Below are 8992 nucleotides of genomic sequence, written 5' to 3'. Positions count from 1 at the left end.
GTTTCACATCCTCACTAAAGATTCACTTAAATCAGTCGAGGTGTTTAAGGGCAATAAATGAAGCACTCAATAGTCAATAATGAAAAGTCATTACCATAGACTTGCGTGAAAATCAAATCTCTACCACTATAAATTGAGATAAAACATCAATTAAAAGGTCTTTAGAGGGTTGTAACGTGGCTTGGTTAGGGGATGTGGTCACAAGCTGAAAGAAAAGGTTAGAATCGAGACTGAATTGAAAAATCACTTACCTAGAAAAATGACTAGTCATCAAATGTGTACAATCGGGCTTCTTCTCAGAATAAGGAATTTAAATACTGAAGCTCTAAAAAAAATTACTTGTAATATCCTGAATTAGGGCCTAATCAGAATAGTGGTTTTGTGACCATAAATCCGAGATAAAAATGATTATTTTATAATTATTTTGAGGTTTATGATATGATTTCATGATTGTGTGAAAATTTCGTGATGAAATTCTATGCATAAAGTGCTTAAGTTGAGATTAGGGACTAAATTGAATAATTTGCAAAACTTGCATTCTAGAAGTTTTTAGTATGAAATTTGCTTTGGAATATTAATGAGGAGGTCTTAAATAAAAATTTGACCAATTTCTAAGTTTATGGACAAAAATTGGACATTGATGGAATTTTTGAAAGTTTAGTAAAGAAGGGCATTTTGGTCATTTGTATATTAAATGAAATAAAATGGGAAAAATAACACAAAATGATCATCTTCTCCATAATGTTGCTGCCGAATTTTACCTCTCTCCATAGCTAGGGTTTCTTCAACTTCCAAGCTTCATAGTAAGTGATTTCAAGCCCCGTTTTTAATATTTTTATGTTTTTAAAATCCTGGAAGCTCGATTTAGCTTATGCTAGCAACAATTCAACCTAGGTTTCGTATTTGGAAAAATACCCATAGGTGAAATTTGTGTATTTTGGTGTTTTATGATAGAATATGAAGTTTTAAATTATGTTAGACAACTTGTGCTACTCGATTTTAAGTGAAAACGAGCAAAAGGGCTTAATCGGTAAAAATACTTAATAGTCATAAGTACATGTTAGAGTGAGAATTTGATGTTGCCATAGAAGTGAAAAATGATCAGCATGTCATAAAATATAATAAAATAGGATGAATTTTAATTTACGAGCCTTGGGAAAAAGTGCAAATATGTAAAAATTTAGGGGCAAAAATGTAATTTTTCCAAAGTTCATATTAGGGACTGTTTTGATGAATGTATGTATTAAATAAAATTAATTTGGTATTATAGATCAAGAGAAACGAGATTCAAGTCGTGATCGAGGGAAAAACAAAGTTTACGAGGAATAGGCTCGATTGCTAATATTTTGTATTCGAGGTAAGTTCATGTGTAAATAAGGTAACATAATTTTTATTCTAAGTGATTTAATGATATTTATATGATATGATACTTATTATCAAGAAATATTATGCTTTGTGAATTATTATTTGGTAATATGCAAATTATGTGAATAACTTGATAAGTATGAAATGCTAGCATGTATCTGTTTCTATATTTCGAAGAAGACGATTAAAATGTGTATTTAAGAAGAATCCCGTTTGAACCTTGGGAATAGATTAGGGTACAAGTGACATGTCACAAGGATGGTTGAGTTCCGAACTCGTTGAGTTGAGTCCGAGTTCGTGAGATGTAACTAGGCATCTGAGCTCGTTGAGTTGAGTCCGAGTTCACTTATGGATGCAAACGCCTGAGCTCGTTGAGTTGAGTCTGAGTTCATTTATGTGTGGTTACATGGTAGCTTGGCTACATAGATTTCAAAAGCTATTGAGCTTGTTCAATTATGAGTATAGCACTTACGTGCACGCTATCCACGTATCTGAAATTATATTCCGATGTGTTCAACAGGAGAATTCTAAGAGAATATGGAGAATACTTAAAATGAAAGTGATTCGATGATGAATGTGTTGAAGAAGTGAAAATGGACAGGTATGAGTTTAATCCTTGGTTGAGAACTTGGTGAGACAAAATTGTCGTAAGATAGTAAGTATTCTTATGTTATGTGTGTCTTAATGATGTTTATGTTGGGTTGCATAATCATGTTACTTATTATTTGCATGTGAACTTACTAAGCATTTATGCTTACTCCTCCTTTTTCATTCATTGTAGTTTTGACAAGCCGACTTGAAAACCGGGATAGGTCGAAGGCTCGTTCACACTATCTGAAGACCTAAGTTGGTAAAATGGCTTGTACATTTTGAGTGTGGCATGTATAGCAATATACTTACATTGTGTAAGTGATTTTATGATATGGTTATGGTTTGGTAAGAAAAGGGTTTGTAAATGATTAGCCATTGGAATGGCCAATCTAAATCATATTTGATGTCATGTATGTTTAAAATGCTAATTAGTCCTTGAAAATTTATAGTAAAGTGAAATGGGCTATAAAACAGAATCTCACAACAGCAGTGACTTGAATTTGAAAAATCACTAAAAATAGTAGGAACGGAATTAAATGATGAATAAGTTGTGAAATCGAAGCTTGATGAGTCTATTTTCATATGGATGGAACAAAACAGGTAAATGAGTTATACTTTATGAGATATTTAAGTTTTGGTGGAATAGGGTTAGAGTGGTCACTGAATCCCCTGTTCTGAATTTAAAAATTCACCATAAATGTACAAAGATAATTAGAAGTCATGGTTTATATGTACAGATTCCTTATGGAGTCTAGTTTTAAGAGAAACAAACGGCATAATCATTGAAACTTTGTACAGGGCACAAGGGTCAGGGCAGTCGAACCGTGAAACAGGGGAGACTTTAAATAATAAACTGTACTAATTGGCCGGACCAAAAATTCTAGAAAAAAATTAGTAGATAGATATATGAGTCTAGTTTCAGGAAAAAATTATGGATCTTAGTTTCGAGTTTCAGAACTCGAGATATGAATTTTTAAGCGACTGTGATGCAGTTAGCCAACTTGTCTAGAAATTTTAAAAATAAATTGTTTGAGCTGTTTAATTATTGAATTAAGTTTAGTAACACCTCAAGCTCGGCTCTGGCGACAGTCTCAGGCATGAGAGCGTTACATTACTACTAATATGTATACATGTATTGTTTTTTTTAAGAACAAGTTAAATAAATACAAAATAGAATAAAACATAGCTAAGCAACTATTCCAACTCAGATCTCGACAAAAATAGGGATCAAATTAATTTGGGGGATTTCAACAATAATGGGTTAAGGGTTAATATTGAATGTAAATCAAGGAATGGCTTGTTAGGCTCAAGGCGGTTCACTAGGTGTTAATCGTGGATGTAGGCTTTTCATGGCATGAGTGGGTTAATCCTAAGTGCCTCTATCATCTTAACATATCAAATCAAATGGTGTGGTCTTGACATGCATAATCAAGCAAGTTCTAGAATAACAGTTCAATACTGACGCACTCATAATGAAAGTGAGCATGAAAGAATCAAATAGATGCTCAAAAGGCTCAAAAATCTCACAAAAATTATGGCTTTTTGATGTTTAAAACTTATGAATTCCAACTCAAAGTAATACCTAAACTTTAGGGAAACAACCTAAAATTTTAAATTCTTAAAAATCAATTTATCATGCTTGATTTTCTGACGTCTTAAAGTTTAAACAATCAATGCATAAATGCCTATGTTTTATTTCAAGATATATCAATCAAAATCATAAATCAATAAAAATTTATCCTAAATATAATACGAGAGATTTTCAAGAGAATAAGGTAATCATTCAGGGATTTTTTTGATAATGAAATGAATACCCCCCACACTTAAGACGTACATTGCCCTCAATGTACAAAGATAGATATATAGAAAAGAATATAAAAATAAGTTAGGGAGAGAAGTGAAACTTCTTGAGTGATGAATGAATTTCCTTGAGCTGGAGGTTTGGAGAATAATCGGGCGAGAGTGGAGGAGGATACTCTGGTGGGGGTAGAGGTTCGTTAGCCCATAAGTCCTGTGCCAAAAGAATATTTTATCTAGTGGTAGCCATGGTCGTGGTCGAGCAGGACATGGCAGTCGTGAAGAACCTTTCCCGGTGAAGTTTTAGTTCCTATGCGATTGTGAGCTTTGGAGCTCTTTATAACTATGAGAAAATCAGGAACTTTTTAGGGGATATTAGGAAGAATATTTACTCATAAAGAAATATCCGGGATGAAAAATTAATTATAAACCTAATATATAAGATAGTAACAAAAAGGAAATAATATTTAAAAGATAAAAGTGAACTTAATAAAAATAAAATAAAAAAATGAAAATAAAAATAAAAATCAATTAAAATTAAACATCATCATTGCCGGATGGTTCGTGAGGTGGTGGTGGCGATGAGATGTGGAGGTGCTGACAGATCTGCTGTAAAGTAGCATCAATGTTGTCAAATCGTTGAAAACGTTGCTACTCAAATCAAGTGAGGCGCTCAGAGATGTCAACATATGAAGCCGCCGCATGAACTAGACGAGAGGGTGGTGGTGGCTGAGACGGTGGGTCCTCATGCTGTGGAGGGACATCATCAGTAATGTCCTCAGGGTCTCCCTCCTTGGTTGATTGAGTGAGGCAATATTGAGGAGGGTGGGTTCCTCGGCGCTTCTCAATCATCCTCATGCTTAGCATGCTCGAGATGCCTTCTGGAGACATCTGACCAATGAGGGTCAATGAGGATGATTGGGTCGTGGTGTTGAGGAGCTCGAAGTGTCGAACCAACCGAGTAACATAGGGGCCAATAAAGATGACCCCTTCCTATGCCACTCTATCTGGTGCTAAATGGCGAGGGCAATGAAATAAGCAAGGTCGACGACGTGCCCGTGCGACATACACCATAAAAAGTAGGCGTCGTGGGTGTTGATGAAGCTAGTGCTCTCTCGCCTCCCCGTTATCGTGTGAGCCAAAATGGCGTATAGGTACCTCAGAGATGGAGGGAGAGTGATGCCTTGGAGCGGCTAGGATTGTAGGTGGCCGAACCTGGTACTATTGCGTCCCAGCACCGTGAAGGAGAACGATGGATGTTGCGGTTGAGAGCGTGTAAGTCATTCTCCTCCTTGAATTCCTCCGTATATAAGCCCAGTGCAGTACCAAATTCTACGACACTTAGCTGGCGAACTAATTTGCCTACGCGAAATTGAACCGTGCTGGGATCATCGTAGTTTGTCATTACGGTCTGAAGATGAAACGTTGAGCATAATTCCATCGTGAGCTCGAGATATGTTGGCTCGATGATCCCAAAGAAAAGTTCCCACGGGTCGGTGGTTAGGAGGGCCTAAATCGCATCAGCCAACTGAACTTGTTCTACTGCAGCTCAGTCGATGCAGTGGCCCGGAATTAAAGGTCAGGCCCAGAGTATTTGGAAAAATTCTTCTTGGGGCCCAATGGGGAATCTTAGAAGATGGTGATGAATTTTCGCGGCAGGACCCGGGGAAGATGACGCTCCCTTCCTTTTCTTTGAAGCAGGGATAGCAGCCTTTTTACCACGTGAAGATGACATGGTACCTGTAATTAGAATCATCAATTCGTCTTGATGAGTAGACAGGGTAAAATGCGACTAGATTTGAAGAGAAAGATCCATAAATATGTTCAGCCACAAATACTAAGTTTAACTAAAACAATAAGTTCAATGGCATACTTTTGTGGCATTAGCATGGTGATATGAGTAAAAATATCAAAAAATTTAATGGAAATATAAAGAGCATAAATTTAGCACATGGCATGGGTTGTAATGGTAAATAATAAAAAAGTAATTGAAAACTATGAATATTGATTTAGAATAGATGAATAAGGCATGAGAGTTTCATAAAAATATGTCATGTGGAATGAATGATAACTAATCTAAAAGAAATGAAACTTGAATGATAGCATAGTCTGAGATACATGAAGATTATAGCATTAAAAATGAGTGGAATTAAAGGGAAAAGAGTGAACAAACGCTAAAAAATAGAAGAATAAACGTCAGGAATGAAGTTGGAAGCGGCGCACAGGCGTGGCAGGGAGGGTGTGTGGACTTGCAGCGGCTAGGGTTAGGGTTTTTGAGTGGGGAAGACAGTGAATAGTGCAGGGTATTTATAAATTTTGGGGTACACGGCTATGGAACACGCCCATGTTCCCCTATTTCAGCCCGTGTGTTTTGCGAATTTTGAATTTGGGCGCGTCTGACAATTGATCTACGCTAGTGTTCCTTGGGCGTGTGGGTGTACACGACCGTGTCATACGACCGTGTCTGGCTTTGTTCGCTTCTCCCACACTCGTGTATGTAGGCCCTCGCCCGTGTTAATCTAATAGGTTCGACCACGGGTGGTAGACACGGGAGTGTTGCATGCCCATGCTGTTTTAACAGGTTTACCCACAGTTCTTCTATACGAACGTGTCGAACGCCCGTGTTGTTTTGGCAGGTTCTACCACGGCCATGTCGCACGACCGTGACGTTTTATCGTAGCCCATGTTTGGGGAAAATCTTTGCCCTGTTTTCACAATCCTAAGCACGCCCGTGTGCTTAGCCGTGTCTGTGAGGAAAACTTATATTCAAGATCTCCGTTAGTAAGTTAGGTGTTCAATACTAAAATTTAAAGAAATTAATATTGTTAGTGCTTGGGTTGCCTATCGAGAAGCGCTTATTTATAGTCTAAGCTCGACTTACCTCTCCATTGAATGGTCATGGTGGTTCAAGGAGTTTATACTCCTCATTCCTGCTATCCATCTTATCAAAAGAAGGTTTTAGATGGGTGTTGTTTGCCGAACTTGGGATGACTTACCTCAACTGTACCGAATGGGAAAATGTTAAGTACCGTAAGAGGGATGTCTTCATTCGATTTGGTAGTGACAATGTGAGGATCTGCGGCATCTAATAAAACTTTATGTCTTACCTTAAGTTGATTTGAAAAGGTATTGAGCTCGTTTTGGCGTAGATTCGGTTTATCGGGTGTTCTCGGTTATGCATCCGCCATTCATCTAGCTCCACGATTTGTATCCTTTGTTCTTCATGAATAGGTCCTCTACTATTTCTTGAGAATGATTCATGTACTTCCTTCAAACTCATTTCCTGCAAAGTAGGTTGTACCATATTGTCAGTTTTTGTAGATTGGTCTAAACAATCACCTTCAATTTTTGATGTGTTGCCAGAATTGCGAGCTTGAAGGGTGATTGTTTCATCTCCCACACGTGAGCTCACCTGTGCCAACATCAATAATCGTTTTAGCGGTTGCTAAAAAGGGCCTTCCTAAAATCAAAGGGGTGTTGCTATCCTCCTCTATGTCTAGAACAATGAAGTCAACGGGAAATATAAATTTATCGATTTTAACTAGTACATCTTCAATAATACCCTTAGGAAATCTTATAGTTTTATCTACTAATTGAATGCTCATCCTAGTTTGTTTGGGTTTCCCGAGACCTAATTGTTTGAACATTTTGTAAGGCATGACGTTAATACTAGCCCCTAAATTAGCTAATGCATTACTGACATCTAAACTACCAATTAAGCAAGGAATTGTAAAACTCACTGTATCTTTTAATTTGTTGGGTAGCTTTCTGTAAAAGAGTTGAGCAAACTGCGTTTAGCTCCACATGCGACGCCTCGTCCAACTTCTGCTTATTTGTTAAAAGCTCCTTTAAAACTTTCATTGTGTTTGGCATCCATGATAGAGCTTCAATAAACAATAAGTTAATATGTAATTTTTTTAAGAGTTTAAGGAATTTACCAAGTTGTTCATTTGAGCGGTATTTCCTTGTCGCGTTGGGGTATGGCACATGAAGTTTATATTCGACATTCACTGATTTGTTTTCATTATGACCTACCTCACATTGACCTCAGCTCACCACAGTTTCTTACCTTTGTTCTGGCTCAGGCTCAACGAATCCTTCTTCATCTTGAACATTAATTGCGTTGAGCTATTCCTTTGGGTTGGGTTCAGTATTACTTGGCATGCTACCTTATGGTAGTCTGGTGATTAGCTTGGATAGTTGGCCTATTTGAGTTTTGAGCCCTTGGGTCGATGCTTGTTGATTTTTAAGTGCTATCTTGGTGTTCTGAAAATGAGTTTCTGACACCGATATAAACTTTGTGAGCATCTCTTCAAGGTTCAGTTTCTTCTCTTGTTGGTAAGGTGGTTGTTGGAAGCCTGGAGGATTCTGTGGCCTTTGATTCCTTTGACCTCCCTATGAGAAATTTGGGTGGTTCCTCCAACCTGCATTGTAAGTATTACTATACGGATTATTTTGAGATCGAGGATTATTACCTATGTAATTTAACTGCTTGTGCTCCATGTTGTGGTCATAGGATTGATATTCTGAATTGCTTGATCCACCTCCATTGACCTCACAGTACATTACTGGATGAACTTGCGAAGAACCAAGTAAACCATCAATCTTTTTATTTAGAAGTTCTACTTAGTTTAATAGCATAGTAACCGAATCGACATTATAAACGCCTGCTGTTTTAGTTGGCTTAGTCCTCATGACTTGCCACTGATAGTTATTCAGTGGCATCTCTTCAATAAATTCGTAAGCCTCTTCAAGTGTCTTGCTATTGATGGTTCCTTCGGCTACTGCATCAATCATCTATCTTGTCAAGGGTTTCGCACCATTGTAGAATGTATGAACTTGCAACCATAGAGGTAATCCATGGTGCAAACACCTTCGCAGTAGGTCTTTGTATCTCTCCCATGCATTGTAAAGAGTTTCTAAGTCGATCTGTAAAAACGAAGAGATATCATTACGTAATTTGGTCGTTTTAGCCAGTGAAAAATATTTTAATAAAAATTTTTCGGTCATTTGTTCCCAAGTAGTAATTGACCCTCGTGGAACGAGTTCAACCACTGTTTAGCTTGTTCTTTAATGAAAAAGGGAATAACCAAAGACGAATGACATCATCAGAAACACCATTAATTTTAAATGTATCGCAGAACTCTAGGAAATTTGCCAAGTGAGTGTTTGGATCCTCATCCTGCAAACCATCAAACTGAACAAATTGCTGTATCATTTGAATAGTGTTAGGTTTTAG

Source organism: Gossypium hirsutum, chromosome A01 (assembly GCF_007990345.1).
Source record: "Gossypium hirsutum isolate 1008001.06 chromosome A01, Gossypium_hirsutum_v2.1, whole genome shotgun sequence".
Lineage (NCBI taxonomy): Eukaryota > Viridiplantae > Streptophyta > Magnoliopsida > Malvales > Malvaceae > Gossypium > Gossypium hirsutum.
The sequence above is the reverse complement of the archived record's forward strand: the minus strand, read 5'-3'. Positions refer to the sequence as shown.